We start from the raw sequence: 19794 nt of genomic DNA on the forward strand, positions 1-19794 counted from the left end.
TTATTAATTCAACTGGCACTTACTATGTATCTTCGATGTTGCAGCCACTTTGTACAGCTTGGAGATGTTTATAATGTATATAATGTAATTAGCAATATTTTCTGAGATTTTAAGGAAGTAGATGAAAAATGAAGTCTGAGTTTTCTTATCAATGCATGCTGACTTTTTTGTTGGATTTTTGTTGGATTCTTTCTGGGACTTGAACTCATTCTTCTCAACCACCCAGTTGGGGGAGCTTGGTAAATAAGCATCTCTACCTTCATGATGGTGGTGCCCATATCATATCTAGACATCTATGTTTATCTGACAAAAACCAGATCCCCAGTACTGACAACTGAGCCTCCCCCTCTCTTTGTCCCAACTACCCCCATGGAGCCTGGATTTTGACCAATTTGCTGTGTTGGATTTTACCCTCAATGATTTCTTCTGGTAATTTGCCAATATATCTACTAACAGATGAGGTAGGTTTTGTTATTTGGTATTCCAGTTGAGATGCCAATACTCCATCTTACAGTCAGAGTATGTCCCTCTATGTGATGGTATAAAACCAATAGTAGTTGGTGTTCTTATTTCATATTTATTATTCTGAATGGCAGGTATTATTCCTATGTGTACCAGGAACTATGCTAAGGACTTTACATAGAAGGAACTAACTAGGGACACTGTCATTATCATCACCATCATCATCATCATCATCATCATCATCATTTTTAGGTAAGGGATTCAGAAAGTCAAAAAATATTCTTACAGATATAACATTTATGTGATAAAGCTGTATTTCAACTCAGACTCATCTGAATCTCAAACCCATGCTTATAGGCCAATATGGTTTATCTGTAATAACCTCAGCTTCCAAAGCTCTGTCAATCTTTTGCTTGGATGAGCTATAACTTTCCCTATAAATCAGATTTAATCACAGACCAAATAAGCAGCAAAGTTGTCTGGATGTTCCAGACCATCCGACTGGGTTGCTTTGCCTACAGTTAACCTCTTTTCATGTTCACAGCTGGTCTTCTCTTGCCTACTGGAAAGAAAAGCAGTACAACTAACTAAATTTCGAGATAGACTGTTTTTTTGTTGAGCCATTATACCACAAAGAGAAAGAGCAGAACACCTATTTTCCCCATTTTTTGCTGGTGAAATCACTGAGAAAAATAACTCCAGTCTCAGGGTTGAATTGTATTAGAAAAAAAATTGGATTTCTAATAAAAAGAAAGTCTGATTAAAATCCACTGACCATCTTATTTTAGGTCAGAGTTTTGTAAACTTCATCAGCTTTTTGAATCAAAAAGCTTGTGTCCCCTGTGCTCCCACTTATTATTTTTTTTTTCTGAGAAGATCAAACTGCCTGGATGCCAACAAAGAAAAGGTGGAAATAGGAAACCTAAAAATTTGGATGGAGAAGAAAGAAGACCATGCATCAATCAGACAGAGCCCTTGGCCAGCAAAGTATTTGTATCAGCAAATGAAAATTCTATTCAGGATCCAATAAATGTAACTCATAAATGTTTAATCCACAAAAAAAGAAAACAAATTTGATTTCAATTGGGAAGGAATATTTTTTGTGAAGCACAGCAGTTTTAGACATTCATGGAAAAATTCATAGTTAGCAAGTTTGAATTTTCATAAATCCTTCATGCAATTTATGGAGCATTTTTAATATAATAATATCATCACTTCTTTACATCTTTATTCACCAAATTCCTTCACAAGAAGATTTACTTTCTGATGTAAGCTGCATCTCTGATTAGCGATATGCCTAAAAGGCATAAAGCACAAGTTCTCAGGGTCTCTGCTGTCCTATTGGTTCAAAATTTATGTTTGGATATATGGAAATCTCTTAATATACTGCAAAGTGGAATTTGGCAAACTTTTCCTGTAAAGGGCAAGATAGCAAATATTTAGGGCTTTGCAGGCCTTGCAATCTTTAACACAACTACTCAACTTGGCTACTGTAGCATCAAAGCAGTGTGGGCAAGGAGTAAACAAACGATCTTGACTGTGTCCCCACAAAACTTTACTTATGGGACACTGAAATTTGAATGTTTTATAATTTTCATATGTCACAAAAATTGCTCTTCTTTTTTTTTTTCTTAAATAATTCTAAAGCTAAGAACCTTTCTTAGGTTTGAGGGCCATATGGAGACAGGTGGTGGATCATATTTAACCAGTGAGCCATTGTTTGCTGACTTCTGTTGTAAAACGGTACTACTTTAATCTTAGAGGTATGTAAAAAATATAACAAAATTGAAAATACAAAAAAGTACTTTAAGATGATATTTTCATAATATCAAATAAAAATAAAATTAAAAAAATAGACAAACATACTGATTAGTACTGCTCTAGAAAATCTGATATTTCATCTAGATGCAGAAACTATTCCACTTTCATCAGGAAGACAGCAGTGGAAATAAAACTTAAAATCATCTTTTTTAATTAAAAATATGAGTTTCTTAATCTTATAAGGCAAGAAATAGCCATAGATCATTATGGAGTACGCATCAGGAAATAAGCATGATATTCCCATTTCAGTCTTCATTGCTAATTCTCTTTTGATACAAAGTTTGTGTAAACTGTGTAATTGAAGAGTAGATGTAAATTAATTAATCTCTACCAAGGTGAGATGTATTTTTTTTCAATGTTTCTGCTATGAAAAGTGCTTAGCTATACTCAGAGAAGAATTTTTCCTTCTAAATATTAGGAAGAACAAAGTCTAAGTTTGGCTATCATCTTAAAAAAGGCCAAAAAACAAAACAAAAAAAAAACCCAGATTATTCAAATTTCATTTTTATGTGTTGAGTGCCTTCTCTTATCCAGCTAATGTAACATATAAATATAGTATTCTAACTTCAGTTCTATAATACACAAAAGAACTTTGTGGCAGATTATACAATTTCAGCTTGATACATGAAGAAACCTAGAGAATTTTGTTAACTTGTCGTTCCTACCTCAATATTCCCACAACTGTGGGAGTGAATACACATGAAGACAGTTATTAAAGAAGAGGTATTCAATGGGAGAGTAAGTGGAGGGGGCACAATCTGTGGGTGTCTACTATGTGCAGGGCATTATGGGAGGTACAAAGCATATCCATTCATCAATCTCATGGACTCATGGATGATCTCTCAAGTGCCAGTGCCATCAAACCTGGTGTGACCCTTATAAAGTAAGTGTATTACCTCAAACTTCCAACAACCTTGCAAACTGGAAGTTATTACTACTGTTTAAGGAATGAAAAGTCTAAAACAAGAATTCAGGAGCTTAAGATCATGGTACGAGAAGGAGAAGGTGTTGGTACCAAGATATGAACTTGCATTTATTTGACATAAGAGGTTCTGCTCATTTAACACCACACTGCCTCCACGGCCATGGAAATAACAGACTCCCTTCGTTAGGTGTCTCCAAGTGCTTTCCACACTTTTAGCTCTCCACGTGTTTTCACTTTGACATGAAAGAAAGAAAGAATTCTGCTTAGAAGGTTCCCAGTTTTCTGATAATTTGGGGGAATAGTTTGCTTTGTTTCCTAACTGTGTCTGTCGCAGAGAGGGTTATGGATGCTTGAAATGAGTTGGAAGTGGGTTTTTATTTGTTTGAAATTATTTCACCAGCCTTCCCTGACATTTGCTGTTAATTATTCACTGGGAAATGGAGAAATATGTCAACACAACATTTGTCACTGGTTATTTAGAGACGCTCAGGTTGACAGATCTTGGCAGGATCTTTGAAAGATGTATCTGACGTGGTTGCTTTTAGTCTCCTTATTTATTTTCTCTTCTCAAGACTGTAAAATAAAATCTTCAGCTAGTGAAGCCATGAAATAGCTACTCACAACAAAGACAAATATTTTGGACATGCTAGTGGTCCTGCAACCCTGATTGACAAAGTAGGCAGTCCTAACTTGGCCCCTCTTTCCAGAACATTGAGGGTAGAGGGAAACCAGTGTGTTTCAGGTCTGAAGAAAGTCAGATAATAGATGGAGCTGTTAAGTGTTTCTTTACCACCCCCCCACTACCACACCAAATAGCCGTGAGGAGACTCCTTACAACAGTTTATCCTCTAAGGACCAGGATAACCACAAAATTGCATACAAAAAAAATTCTTTTTTTTTTTTTTTTTTTTTACAAAAAAAATTCTAAAACCCACTAATATGACATCATGAGATCGGTTGTGACCAGTGGCTCCTCTTTCTTGCCAAGCTTGAACTCATCTTCTCTCAGTTACCTGTGTTGTCTCTGTCCAATCTACTGTATTCCATGTGATGTGGTTATTGAAATAGGGCTGTCTGACATTCCAGAAGACCAGCATTCCAGTGCTGGCCCTGTCCTACTCACCGAGTGAACCCAGTCTATTCATCCAACTTCCTGGACACATATTCTCTCATTTACGGTTTGTTATTATTTATTTTTTTTAAAGATTTTATTTATTTATTCAGGAGAGACACAGACAGAGAGGCAGAGACACAGACAGAGGGAGAAGCAGGCTCCACGCAGGGAGCCCGATGTGGGACTTGATCCCGGGACTCCAGGATCATGTCCTGAGCCAAAGGCAGATGCTTAACCATTGAGCCACCCAGGCATCCCATATTCTCTCATTTTTAAATCAAAATTGGATGTTTAAGTCAATTGATGATTCTTCTGCTCAACACTTCCTATCTCATTCAAAAGAAAATCCAAGTGTTCCAAATTTTAAAATTATTGTAGGATCTATGGTGTTGTCATTTGACCTCAGCCTGACTCTTCTTTTCTGCTCTGGCAATGTGCTGACCTCCCTGCTTCTTCTAGAGTGTGCTAAGCACACTCATCCTTAGGGCCTTTGCACTTAATGCCCTTCTGCCCAGAGTTCTCTTCCCCCCAGCATTCATATAATTTCCTCCATCATTTCACAAGGTATCTGTTCAAATGCCATATTGTCGGAAAGGCCCTCCTCCTCCACCCCTTCCAAATGTCCCATTCCCCAATCTAGCAGTCTTTACCATCTGAAAACATGTGGGTGCAAGACCATGACAGCAGGGACCATGCAGACAGCAGATGTTCCTAATGCTTTGCACTTTGGCTTCCCCTTCCTGTGAGCATAGCAAAAAGGAGTCTGTGCCACTGTCACTACATTGTATGGTGAATGGTGAATGGGATCATGGTGACTTAAAGGTCCTGAGTTTGGTCATGGTTTCTCTTTTCTCCCATTCTTCCATATGAAAGAAACAGGACCACAGTAGCATAGGGAGACAGGGGCATCTCGACCTTTCCCTGTCTTTTGGTCTTCCTCCTTTTTCTCATTCATCTCTCCCTTCCTATGGCACATTTTTTAAGCTTAGATGAGTAAAATAGGAACAGTGACCACATTCTGGATGAGGTGCTATAGCCCCAAATACCAAATGTTACCCTGGGACTATATGAATAGGGCAGGAAGCATTCAATTGCTACATCTTTTCCTTTCCATGTGGCTTATACATACATCTGTTTTGGGGCCTCTGGGGAAAAGCTAAGTGATTGGCAGAGATGAATTTAGTCATCCTCGGGTCCTCTGGTGATAAAATCATCTTAATGACATCAAAGATTTATTTATATCAAAGATGCTTTGATTAGGTACTAGAAAACACCTGTTACTGGATGCAAAGGCATGTGGTAAGTAACAGACATGGCTCTTAATAGTATAAAAATTCTTCTAATGATATTACCCCAAATAAATCTTCAATCATAAGTTATTCGTGGCCTTTCATGCTTGGGCCCCACGTGAGGTGCTGACGTGATAATGGAAAACAAGCTCAAAAAGAGTGGTGCCTGGATGGAGTTTACATGCCAAGAGAGTAGAGGACAGAACACAGGTAACTACTAAACACATGAATTAAGTAGATGCAAATTGGAAAGCAAACTATAAAACAAACAGAACGTCCTGATGCATGATACTTAAGTGATCTGTTTTAGATAAATACTTTAATGCCAAGTGTGGAAGGCCACAACGGCACCAGAAATACAGTGAGCTGAGCTGTGAGAGCAGCATCCCAGGAGAGGAAGCAGCAAGGACAAAATGGGGATGGAGTTGAAGAGGAGGCGGGTGTAATTTAAACGGGCCCTCATTCATCATGGAGAAGCATCTGAACTTTATTATGAGTGCAATGAGAATTTATTGAAGGGTATTTAGACAGAGGAAAGACATAATCTGATTTATATTGTTAACAGATTGTGCTGGTTACAAGGTAGAGAATGGGTTGGAAGGTACAACAATAAAAGCAAAGACCATGTTTGGCAAGCCCTGGGAAACTGGGGAAAATTTAACCATCTTGACACTTAGCTGATTCTACCTCAAGTCTAGATGCTGACAGGCAGAACCAGTTCTAGTTAAACAAATGAGTACCGTGAGCTGAGATGAATGTCTACTGTGTCCATGGTATATGGCAGCTGGAATAAGCTAGGAAAAAAATAGATGATGAAAACTCCAGAACTTCCTCTAAGCCTAATTTAGACTAATTTGTATTTATCTCCTTGAAGGGCTAAGGGAATTCCATAATGGACACATTCCAAATATTAGTGCCAGAATCTGGCCTCTTGGCCAAGGCTTGATCAATTTGGACAGCAATCCAGCCAAAAGTGAAAGAAGACAGAAGTATATAATTGAATGAAAGAAGATAAAAATGCAACTCATTTCTAAAACAGTGTGCCTGCCACTGGTCACCCAGGAATAGTTAGTGCTCCTTAAGGGTGTCTGTGGGTCCTGGAATGACAGAGCCAAAAATATAGCAGGAGAGCATTACCACAGGAAGAGAGTGACAACAAAGAAAAAGTCCACTTGAGACACAATTTGGGCTTTGTACAGCATTAGAGTACTCAAAATGCTCTGTAATCAATAACTGAGACATGGCAAGTGGAGATTTTATTCTGGCCTTAAAGCCTAAGTTGGGGCACATGGCTCTGAGATACTTCACTGTACTTTCCCATCCATCATCTCAGCAAAGTCAACAAATGGGGTTTGGTTCACATGAACAAGTCCCCCAGAATATGGGGCTGAATACAATGGACATGGTTACCACTGTGTGATGTCACAATTTCCTGGAGTTAATGGGTTTTAAACAGAGAGTCACAGAGGTAAGTGACTGTGGGGTAGAGATCATTACCACATTTACCAGTTATGGAAATTGACAGTTCTTGACAAGGGTAAGATGACAACCTAGAGTATTTCAACTCAGTCTACTATTCTTTCCTTCCACTCTTAAAGTTTGTAATCTTTGGCCAATGGGGAAAATAGCAGTTCACTATGTCACTTGCTAGATCAAATGGGATAAATGATTGCTACTTCTCAAACTCTTCAGTTGGCTATCAGCGTTCCTCATGTCTTTGAGGTAGAATAATACTTTCCAAAAGTGAAAGATAAATTGTATTAAGAAGTACACTCAAGAAGGAGTACCTGGGTGGCTCAGCCAGTTAAGGGCTGGACTCTTGACCTCAGCTCAGATCTTGTGTCCTGAGTTCAAGCCCTGCATTGGGCTCCACACTGGACATGGGGCCTATTTTAAAAAAGAAAAATCCTTACTCAAGAAGATAGCATTCCACCAGGAAGAAAACAAAACAAAACAATCCTGGCTCTTTATTAGTCACCAGTTATGTAACATTGACTGAGTCACTATACCCTCTTGGACTTCTCTTTGTTCATCTGGACACAAGAAAGGAGGTGTGAAGGAGTAAAATACATAATGTTTGCAGTCCTTTGTATTGAAACATGGCATGCCTCTATGAATTTAAGCTAAGAGAGAGCATGTGTTAAGATGCGTGGCACTGTGTCTGCAGGCACTTATCAAAAGTTGAAAGAAGAATTGTAATGAAGCAAGGAAAGGCCAGTGTGGTGGCATCAAGGAAATCCTATTTTCACCTTATAGGAGAGGACTCAAGTGACCTGGAGCCTGATATCTGTGGTCCCAGGCCAATTTTAGGTTGTTAAGTGACCTTTGTGCCTTCTTACATCAGAAAAGCTACCACATGGAAAAGGTGACAGGCTCCTTGAGTGAGACCCAAGGGAGCACAGGGAGGTAGAGTGCACAAGTATTTGGAGGGAGAGGGTCGCTCTCATCACAGGGAATCCTCTTCTAAAAGCAAAAGCTGATTGAGACAATTAGTTTTCCCCCCTCATTGGAAGTTTCCAGTGACCAAGTGACTGCTATCAAGAATATGATAGTATCAGGGTGATAGGCAGGGATTAATTATATTTAGGGTAACCTTGAACCTGTAGTTTTGTGTGTTTGTGTTTCTTGTCCACTATTTCATTCAGTTTTCTTTAACATTCAGCCAATATTTGAAAAGTCCCCCTATGTACTCACATTTTTGTCGATGTCCAAGAATACAAAGACTTAACCTTCTCTCCACCTTGGGGGCCAACATGCTTAGATATGTAAGAGGACTTGAAAGAAACAACTGGAAGAGTCAAAGAATGGGGAGGTAATGTGATATCCTGAAAGTCAAGGAAGGGCTTCATTTCCAGAAATGGAAGGAGAGTATAAATGTTAAACATTTTAATTAAGCCATGATGTTAAATAGGAACTCATTTTTCTTAGCCTTCCCCAGATGTGGTGCTGTCTCGCACAAGAAGACTGGGGTGTAGGGCAAACATGGGTTCGCCTCCTGATAGACTTGAGTGCGAATCCTGATGCAGCCAATTCTGCAGTTATTTCTGGGCAAATATCTGCATATTGTAATATTTTCTTCAGTGAGTTTCTTGTTGGAAACAAGATTATCTATTTCTTCATGAGAGACATAGAGGCAGAGACATAGGCAGAGGGAAAAGCAGGCTCCTTGTGGGGAGCCCGATGTGGGACTTGATCCCAGGATCCTGGGATCAGGATCTGAGCCAAAGGCAGATGCTCAACCACTGAGCCACCCAGGTGTCTCTGTAGGAAACAAGATTAAATAATAAATGTATGAGTCTAGTGCGTGGTTAAGCAATGGCTATCCAATACGTTTTGGTCACTTTCCTGAGCAGTTGAATATATTTTCTAGAAAATGAGTAGAATTGACTGCAGGAATATCACAAATCCTAGCATTGAAGGAAAAACAAATAAATTCATACATTTGTTTATTCTTTCAGCAAGCTTATATAGGATAGCTATTGTACATCATCATGCCTGTTCAGGTCTCAGCAAACAAAAACATAAATAAAATGAGATTTATAATCCCAAGATCTCCAAAGCTAGTGAGAGTTTTTTCCCCATGTATGTTTTGGAGGGCAAATAAGAAATTTTTATAAACGTGGAACTGAATTCTTGGTATGTACCTTACCCTGGATTCTGCAGAGAGCAGCAAATGGTATTGGGTCTGATAGGACTGCCCCATAGAATCTTCTGTGATGATGGAGATGTTCATTTGGGACTCTTAGCTATGGAACCACTGAAATGTGGATAGTGCAATGGAGGGATAGAATTTTAAATTTTATTTCATTTCCATTCATTTAAATTTTATTGTGAATAGTCAGATATGATTAACGACTGCTATACTGGACAGGCAAGTGGAAACCTTGAGTTCCCTCGAGCTTGATGTATTTAAGGTGTATCATCTTATCTTGATGGAAAAGGAAGCCAAAAGTCACATCAGACGAAGAAAACCGACTACATCTTTTGGCCATATAAATTGCTCCCAGAGAATCCCCAATGTCATACTTGTCACTGTCTGTTTCTTTCAATAATACCTTAAATGCAGCATGAAGCTGGCGACAGAATTGAACATACTGGAGATTTTGCCTGGTAAGCAGTTTCTATTAGAAATTAATCTGAGGGGGACTCTGCCTCAAAGAAGTCCTTGTTTTTCATTTCCTTCTTCTCTCTAACCCCATCCCAGAATTTGGGTGAAATTTTGGCCCAGTGTTCCCCTTACTTGCATTTGTTGACTTGAGAAGAAGTTTGGATGCACAGAACTGAGCTATATATTTACAGCTGGGAGACCTAACTTCAAATCCTATATTTGCCATCTCAACAGGCTCAGCCATTCTACCCAGAAAATGGAGACAATAACGCCTACCTGAGTCGAACATGTTCTGTGACAAGGCACATGTAACTGCTTGGAGAAGCAGGATTTAATGCTTGCCCTTGTCGTAATAAAATAATAAAATAAGCCTTGAACTAGAAGTCAATTTGAAGACACTGAAGTCTGTATCATAAGGAATGAGGTGAGCTATGAAATCCCATTAATTCAAATATTTTAAGTGGAAATAATATTTATAGAGGTAGCAAAAATCTCTTTTTCATCCTTCATGGCAGTATCCATGGACTATGTATGTGATATCAAGCCCAAATACCAGGAGTTTGCAAATGTAGAAAAGTCATATGAAGCCAACCAAATCCAGCACTGGTACACAAGTCTGTCTGCAAACTGCACACCCTAAGCATCATTGAGTGAGCCATTCAGAGTGGAAATTTCAATTTTAGCAGGTGACTCTCTCTGTTTTCCTAAGACTGGCAAGCCACATGACTGTTCTAAGCTGTGGACTTAATTATATTCATTTAAATGTTACCTTTTAGTATAAATTCACCATGTATTCCACTGAGAATGGAGACACAGTACTACTTAGTTCACAAAGAAAGGAAAAGGGGAACAAGAATGTTATCATTTTGTTTCCTTGCATCAATAAACATTTACTGATCTACTAAGTGCTGGATATTCGCTAAGCTCTGTAGATAAAGATGTGCACAACCTATGGTCCCCATTAAGACAGAGTTGCTGGTGGGAAACAGGGCACCATGTATGTAAATAGCTAGGACATAGCGAGCTTTCTGGAAGCTCAGGGGAAGAGTCAGAATGTGAAGAACGTGTCCTGAGAAAGACTTTCCAGTGGAATGCAATTCTCCAGTTATTTTTAAAGGTAGAGTAAAGGCTTGCTGGCTGCATGAGATATGGGAATGGAGCCAAGGCCTGGTGACATGGGGAGCAGCTCCCCTGTACCTCAGTAAGTAGTCTGGAGTGTATCAGGAGAGAGGCTGAAGCTGCAGGGACAAAGCTGCTTGGGAGTGGAGGAAGATGCTGAGCTGTATGGTACAGGCTTATTGCATTTCTCTTGCGGGGAAAGAGGTAGCTCAGCAACTGATGTGCACACTGTTGTGTTCTAGCATGGACATCAGAACAGGAAGAGAACTGAGACGGAGATGAAACATATTTGAGTTTAGGTAATAGCAACAGGAATGGAGGAAAGGGAGTGCGGTTACTAATTAAGAAGAGATACAGAAGGTAGGAGTTAAAGATCTGGTGACATTTGTGGGGATTTTAGGGAGGCAGCTATAGGAAAGACACCATTTGCTAGTTTTGTCAAATTGATTCCAGATACAGGATGTAGGAAAGGAACATACAGGGAAAATGTGGGGTTTTTTTCCCCTTCTTTTCTTCTTTTAAAATATATTTTTCTCTTTTTTCTCTTTATTTTTCTTCTTCCATGAGTTAGGCACTGAGGGTTCGAATGTAATTAGTTCAGTTTTGTACATTCTTTGCTTGAGGTGTCTTGGTAACGTCTTGGTGATATCTGTCTAGAGAGCTTCTGAAAATATGAGCATGGAGTCGAGGGCAGACGTCTTGACCAGAGATGTTTTTGATACAATTTTAAGGCTGTTGAAGTTACAGAACTTGTTGTGTTCACCTTGGGAGGTTGTTAGTGAACAGGAAGATGTTTGGATGAAAGAAAAACACCTATGTTTCCAGGTTGTAGTGGTAAAGATGAAGAGTAGCCAGTGGAAAAGACAGAAAGGGTGCCATCAACAGAGGGAAGACAGCTGAGTGGACTGTCAATGGCCATCATGTCAACTACAGACTCTATGTTAGACACCACACTCGGTGGATGCTGTGCAAGTGAACAGGCACAACTGAGCCCTCTATTTCCTGAGAAAGATGAGGGGGTCACTGAAGAGCCCCAACAGCTGTCATAAGAAGCAATCACTTAAAACAACAATGAGGGAGAAATTAGATGCATGTACAGGATCCAATGAATTATACACCAGCCTGGCACAAGATTCAATGCCAGAAAATATATTAACTTAGAAGTTAAAGGAATAAGGAATTGTATAAAATGTGTGTGGGTAGAGAACTGGTCAAAAGTTGTATAATTTGCAGAGGCTTTGTAAAACCTGAGAAATTAGAAGTCTCCACAGGATTTAGCAAGGGGAGGCTATTGGAAATGTTGGCAAAATAATCCCAGGAGTTGTGGGATCAGAAACCAGGATAGACAGGACACAGGGTGCACACATGGGCATTAAGCGTAGCTCTTTCTTGGAAGTAGAAGGATCCAAGAGAGATGGTCCGGTGGCTAGGGGGATCACAAAGTCAAGGCCATTTGATTTGGGTTTCTTTTGTATAGTTTTGCTATTGATTTATTTTTCACTAGGAGTAACAGGTGTGGCTTTGTGTACACCATGAAAGGAGGCAGTGGACATAAGGATGTAGAATGGGAAAACAAATCATAAATATGTAATGCAATAAGATGCTTGAGACAGCAAGAGAGGACAGTTATGAAAGAGAGAAGTCTTTTGCAGTACTTCTCAAGCAAGGGGAGATTTCCACCCCTTCCCCTTCCCCAGGGGACGTGGGGCCAGGTCAGGAGTCACTCCTGGTTCTCAGAGCTGTGTTGGGACCCCTGGGTGGCTCAGCAGTTGAGCATCTGCCTCCAGCCCAGGGCGTGATCCCGGGGTCCTGGAAGCGAGTCCTGCATCGGGCTCCCTGCGAGGAGCCTGCTTCTCCCTCTGCCTGTGTCTGCCTCTCTCTCTGTCTTTCATGAATAAATAAATCAAATCTTAAAACAAAAGCTATGTTATCTGCATCTAGTGAGGAGAGGCCAGGATGCTGCTAAACATCCCACAGTGCACACAACTGCCTCTCACAACCAACAGTTGGATGGGGCTGACATGGATTGTCCTAATCCACCAGAAGATATGCATTAATAGGAAGCAGTAGGATGTAGAGGCAGCCTCAACTGAGCTCTCTATTTCCTGAGAAAGATGAGGAAGGCTCTGGGACTGGGGAGTGGGGTGTAGGTTTGAAACATGCCTCAGGGAAGCCTTGGATAGAGAACTGAGGGCCCTGCGTGGTACTGGAGAGCTTAGTTGGTTGCCCACTCAATGCACTCCAACTGGCATCTCGGTTAAAACCAACAGTCTGAACCAGAACCCCTATGTGTTTCTCACTCACCAACCCAAACACTGGGCTCCCCTGCTACTATCTTCTGGGGTGCCTGCTGCCTCCTCCCTGGCAGAGCAGTAGCAGGGCTATGAAAGCACAAGGATCACCCACCGCCTTCCCTGGGTGCAGGCCCGGTCCACCTGGTCGACCAGTTTTCCAGCTGTGACTGCAAAGCTGGACTTCCCCAGGGAGAGAGAACTGCACTCCTTTGACACTGCCAGAGGAGTGACACTTGGTCAGGCTCCCCAGGGCAGAAAAACCACGCTCCTCCCCAGCCGGGCACCAGGTCAACCCAAGTCTATAAACCCCAGTTTATAGTCTTGGCTCTAAACCCCCAGACAGCTAAAGCAGCGCATGCAGGTGGCGCAGAAACAAGGCAGTCTGAAGAAAACACTTATCCTTCTCTTTGGGAGTTTCATTGCTCACTTGGCGAGGGGCAGTCACAGAGATGCCAACAACATCTTCACTCCGAATCCTGATTTATGCTACTTCATTTCAAATTCCACTGAACTTCAGCTGCTACTATCTTCAGCACCTCACACAAAAAGGAGTAGGGGAGACATAGATTCTTAAAGTCATGACAGAGATGTTAAAATTAGGGAAAAACGGAGGGAAGGGTATCCAGGATCTTTCTAGATTGTTTCTTATGACTGTATGCAAATCTCCTATTATCTTAAATTTTTAAAAAATTAAAATAAATATACACACCTGCATAGAAGTTATAGGCACTGTCATGTGGCCCCATAAAGTGTTTATACATTCACTAGTTTAGTCAATTAACAAACATGCAGCCCTAACTTGCTATTTTTCAGGTCCTAGGATACTGACAAGTGTTCAACCCTTTATAAAAATAATGAAGTTGACCTTTTTGTTCCCTCTATTATAAAGAAGAATAAAATGAGGCTCAAACCTGTGTTTCAGAGTTTTGTTGCCAAACCTGCTAAGAATAAATATTCTTTGATGTATGTTGGTCATTCTTTCTGCTTTATGCATTTGCTTTCAGGAGCTTGCTGACAGGATGGACTGTGGGTTTGGGCAGGATCAAGGCTTTTCTGCAATCTATTCTCTAATGCTACTTCAATGTTAGTAATCATTCTGTAGGGATATGTGGGAGGCTCAGTGTTTGAGCATCTGCCTTTGGCTCGGAGCATGATCCCAGGGTCCTGGAATTGAGTCCCACATCGGGGTCCCTGCAGGGAGCTTGCTTCTCCCTCTGCCTATGTCTCTGCCTCTTTGTGTCTCTCATGAATAAATAAATAAATCTTAAAAAAATAAATAAATTGAATAATGCATCTCTTTGTAGATATAATTTAACCCACAAAAATTGATGAAATTCATTAATTATTATTAATATGTTTGCAACATTCATCAAATATGACTGCTAGTTGCCTGGTATTGAGCTAAATCTTCCTCATGACCCTGATAATCCCAACTCAAATGAAGCTCACAGAGATGACCATTGTCAATCTATTTGACTGAGAGACCAAAAAGAAAGAAGAAAGGAAGAAAGAAAGAAAGAAAGAAAGAAAGAAAGAAAGAAAGAAAGAAAGAAAGAAAAAAGAAAAGAAAAAAAGAAAGAAGGAAACTTGCCTTTTATCACATTTATACTCTGCCCCTGACAATTATCGAACTTTACGAATCTCAACCTCATTACATTTGGATGGGAGCCAACTGTCCTCAGGAAAGAGTACTAAAAATTAATGATGGTGAATTGCTAGGAAAAAAGTGGTGGAAAGAAGACATATGGTTAATGATGACATACGATTGCAGAAAAATGCAGCAGTGTGTGCAAGTGCTAGGACAGCAATTAGATAGGGGGTGCTGGTAACTCAAGGAGGCAGAGTTGGGACCATGCAGGCCCTCCCAAAGCTACTTTTGTGCCACTGTTCTTCCTGCAGTATCATATGTGATACGTGCCATCACTTCCTGGCTGCTGAGGTTCATCACATGATGAGACTTTTCAGCGTGTGATGGGATCGAGTCCCCACAGAGCACCTGCTGTGGGACTGGATCCCAGGACCTCTCAAACCCTGAGCCAAAGGCAGATGCTCAACCACTGAGCCACCCAGGAGTCCCTCATTATTCAATTTAAATCAACAAGTATTTATCAAATTCCTAAACTCTGACAAATACTGTACTAGACTCAGTAAAAACAAAGCATTCATAAATGTAGGGTCCTGCGTTGGAAAGATATCTGATCATGTTGGAGAGATGAGTTACGCCAATGATACAGTTGTTCTCAGCTCAGGAAATTCCTGGAGGGTTATACAGTGATTGTCTCTCTCTCTCTTTTTTTTTTTAAGATTTTATTTATTTATTCATGAGAGACACACAGAGAGGAAGAGGCAGAGACACAGGCAGAGGCAGAGGGAGAAGCAGGCTCCATGCAGGGAGCCTGATGTGGGACTCGATCCCAGGTCTCTAGGATCATGCCCTGGGGTGAAGGTGGCACTAAACTGCTGAGCCACCTGGGCTGCCCTCTTTTTTTTTTTTTTTTCATAGCAAGATCCACAGAGATCATTTTCAGTGTAGCATGATACCTTACATTTTAGCCTCTCATAGTTATTGAGCGCTTGATATATGGCATGTGCATTCGAAAGACTGAAGTGTTTTGTTTTATGTCATTGTAATTATTTTAAAATTTAGAGAATCTGGTACTCAATCAGTTACTGGAAAATCTTTATGTTTGCAACAACTTGGGTATGTAGATCTACTTTTGCAACTGCAAGGAGTATGAAATCCTACATATGGATCACGTATTTCCTATAAGAGCATAGTAACTGGATTGAGATGGGCTAAAAGTATAAAATACACACTCATTTCTACAATTTAGCACAAAGGAAACAGAAGGTAAGCTATCTCATTAATAAATGTTTTATGTTGATTGCATGTTGAAATGACATATTAGATACACTGGGTTACCTGAATGCATAATTCAATTTAATTTACCCTTTTCTTTCATTTTTTTAAATACAACTATTAGAAAAGTTTATGTGGCTTGCATTAGGGTGGTGTGGGATCATACATGTCAGTGAACATCATACATCTCCTTCCCTATGATGGATCACACCCAGACAAACCCATCTTGGCCTACCAGCAAGATTTCCACACATCACATATCTCAGAATTCCTGGTACACGAGGCCAGAGGCAAAGCCTGGAACTTGATTGTAGGTCCACAGATTATACCTAAGAAGTGCATGACCTTCAATGAAGATGCCTGTCACCTTATATAAACCAAACTCATCTTTACACAGAGACAGCCAGAACCCAGACTTATCAAATACCCTATTTAATAGGAGAGGAAAAGTTAATGGCAATCTAAACACCAAGGCATTTGTGTCATATGCCACCCTTCACAAAATAGATTAAAATTTCACATCAAAATGAACTACTGATTTTGGGGGAGGTGTGTGTGGGGGGATGTGTTTCCCTTGGGAATATCCCTACACTTCATGTGGCAAGGACTGGTATTTCTGTGTCCAAAATCCTCTGTAAAAATGTGCCATCCTAAAAAAAAAAAATGTGCCATCCTTATAAAAGTGGAAACTGCTGATTGATTCACCTGTTTGGACAAGAAGTAATGCACTTACTTGGAAGGGCTTTATCGATGGATTTTGCACTAACAATGGTGGATCTGGTGAGCATGGACCCCGCCCTCGCCCTAGAATGCAAGGCAACACCCCCACCTAGTGGTCACTACATCAAGTTGTGCACAGTCTGACAGACTAAGCAGCCCTGAGCGTGCACAACTTTGCACACTTGTCCCTGGCCATTACTTATATTCCAGATGTGATCTTGCCAACAGGGAATCTGCATCTAAACAGACTAATTAAAGACTACAGCATGTATTCAAAAAGGTTAAAGAGATGGAATATTATGGTTTTATTACAGGAAAAATTTTAATTGAGATTTCATATGTTTGGAAATTATCTCTGGTTAATCTAGGCAGGCTTCCAAGAGGATGGTATCCTAGATTTGTGATTTTTAAAATGAGGGCATGGAAGTAGTTATTGATGAAGGAGGCATTGCCTTTGCATCAGTTTAAAAGCCCAGTTATTTCTGGATGAGGCATTTACCCCCTTATGCTGTACTACATATCAAAATTGGATTTGGTTAAAGGGATTAATAACCAGCATGATTAAAAAAAACATGGTGCATAGGTGTTCAACTCATTCATTCGATGCTACATGAAAGTATGAGGGATTTATTATTTTTAGGGTCTAGAGTGGAAGAGAAAGAGACTAGCTAGGAAGACCAGAGTGGTCTCTGACCAGTCAGATGCAATATGTAGAGTCTACGTATTTTATGGAAACATTCAAAGAAGAGCTGAAATCATAGACCTTCAGCATGTTAAATTTTAGATTAACACACTTTACAAATTTTAATCTTTATGATCACAGAGTTAGAACCCAAGGGCCATAAAATTATAGGCTGTCAGAATCTTAAAATCATTTAGCTGTAAAGCTAGTTTTAGAAAGCTCTGGAAAGCAGATAATCATTTTTCCTAGTGTCAGCTGCAGGGACAGAGTTCAGGGACATATTTCCCCCAGGGACTTTCACAAATAAATAACTCTGTCATTTTCTTAGGAGGACTCTGTTCTTCCTGGATCACATCCTTGCAACGCTCCCTATTGGATGAAGCCATTACCATTAAGGGTTGTCTAGGGATAATTTCAAAAAGAGAAAGCCAGATTTGGGGAGCAATCGGTTCCTCGAGTTATGAGAACATAGGAAGGTCAGTGCTGTCGGAGTTATTTCATCTGGGTTGGGAAAAGGGGTACTTGGATTAGGAACCCCCTCAGAAAAAGTGAGTCGGCATTCACATTTGCAGTAATAAGATCTATCTTCAAAAGAAAAGCTTCCTGGTTATTCCTCACTGCACTTACCCTTTACTGTGATCATCACCCTCCACTCATTCTCTGCACAGGCTGAAGAAATGAGGAAAAGCATTCGAGGAACTAGGGAATGGGTTAAGGTCTCAACGTTGACGTTGACCATGCACCACGCATGTCATTCCCATCTCATTGGACTCCTGACAACCTCGCAAGTGAGACTTATCATCTCTGGTTTTCAGGATGGAAAACTGAGATGAAGAATAATTAAGTATGTTGCCCTAGATCAAGGAGATAGCAAACGCAGATCCAGGATCTTCACCTAGAGCACTCTCAACTTTATTAAATATTAGATACTGTTTGATGTCAGAAACTGACTATGAACTCCTGCAATGTGCATGTACTCTATGTTGCAACTTTGCACATAATAATGAATTTCAACCATATTCAACTATATTGCCCTAACAATGTCACCCTGAGGTGGCCATGTTCCCCCTCGTTGTAAGGATGGGATATGAGGGTCAGAGCATCTAAGCAGGCTGCCCAAGGAATGCACCCTGTGGTCAAGCCCTGATTCAATAACAATGCTTCTCATTTTAAAACCCTGTGCTCTGTTCACTAAAGCCCCTTCTGATAAATAAACAGTATATAAACCTGTTCTCTTCTGTTCCTGACTGTTCATCTTGGTCTCTGTGAATTTCCCTCATTTCCTTCAAATCTGACAAATTAGTGAAAAAGAAAATGTAATGAGGAATAATCTCCCTCTGATACTGTTCTTGAAAGCCAACAAAATTGAATTGAAGAAAGAACTGAATGTGGTCTAAGCTTTGCAAAGCCTCCTCTTTTGGTTCCCTGTTTCCATATTCATAGAGCCTTACTGGAACCCCAGTGAGATTATAGAGAACGCTGGCCTTTTTTTCCACTAACAGTTGTTGGTTTTGTCATTTTCATCCAAACACCTTAGTCATAAGTAATTGGATTTCCTCACTACAGAAGAACTGGCATTTTTATGATAATGAAGTTGAGTACAGGAACTCATTTGACATTAAAGGTGCTTTGCAAATATATTATGAAAATCTGCTTTACAAGAGTATATTAAGGAATAGAGTGAGGGCTTAATTTTCAAGAAACATACTGAAATGTCTAGAGGATACCAGCTCTCAATCATCCCTGCTTACCTGAAATGCAGGTATCTTTCCTAAAAGTTAGCCCTTGTTTTATTTTATTTTTATTTTTTTTTTAAGATTTTATTTATTCATTCATGAGAGACACACACACACACAGAGACACAGACACAGGCAGAGGGAGAAGCAGGCTCCCTGCAGGGAGCCCAGTGCAGGACTCCACCCCAGGTCTCCAGGATCACACCCCCAGCCGAAGGCAGGCACCAAACCACTGAACCACCTAGGGAGGGATCCCAAAAGGCCCTTGTTTTAAATTTCAAATTCAGGGACACCTGGGTGACTCAGCGGTTGAGCACCTGCCCCTGGCTCAGGGTGTGATCCTTGGCTCCCTGCATGGAGCCTGCTTCTCCCTCTGCCTATGTCTCTGCCTTTCTCTCTGTGTGTCTTTCATGAATAAATAAAATCTTTAAAAAAAAATCAAATTCATTCCACATTTTCTTTGTTTCTACCACATATCAGAAAAGCAGCAAGTTACTTTCAGATACAACAAAACCCCAGGAAACAAAAATTAAAACAAAGCAAAACTAGAATATGAATTTTGTTTGTTTTTTTATAAAAGAAAAGGGCTCATAAGCTAGAGGGTTGAATATGGGTACAGATACAAGGAGAGAAAGACACATAATGCCTAACTGCTGGCTTTATT

At 40.2% G+C, this 19794-nt stretch overlaps 1 long non-coding RNA gene across 10 annotated transcripts in view; it reads left to right on the plus strand.

Moving 5' to 3' along the window:
• The first annotated feature begins 7064 nt into the window (after positions 1–7064).
• LOC140603887 (uncharacterized) overlaps positions 7065–19794 on the plus strand; it is a 28202-nt gene continuing 15472 nt past the window's right edge. For 3 of the 10 annotated variants that reach the window (XR_012006888.1, XR_012006889.1, XR_012006885.1), the window contains exons 1-3: positions 7065–7148; positions 9954–10143; positions 10235–10405. This is a non-coding gene — a long non-coding RNA (uncharacterized lncRNA). Of the gene's footprint in view, positions 7149–9953; positions 10144–10234; positions 10406–13945; positions 14099–15779; positions 15984–17722; positions 17871–18062; positions 18625–19794 lie in introns of those variants that run through there. The other 7 variants (XR_012006884.1, XR_012006883.1, XR_012006880.1 and 4 more) reach the window with 6 other exon arrangements.

The sequence above is a fragment of the Canis lupus genome, chromosome 14, assembly GCF_048164855.1.
Source record: "Canis lupus baileyi chromosome 14, mCanLup2.hap1, whole genome shotgun sequence".
Taxonomy (NCBI): Eukaryota; Metazoa; Chordata; class Mammalia; order Carnivora; family Canidae; genus Canis; species Canis lupus.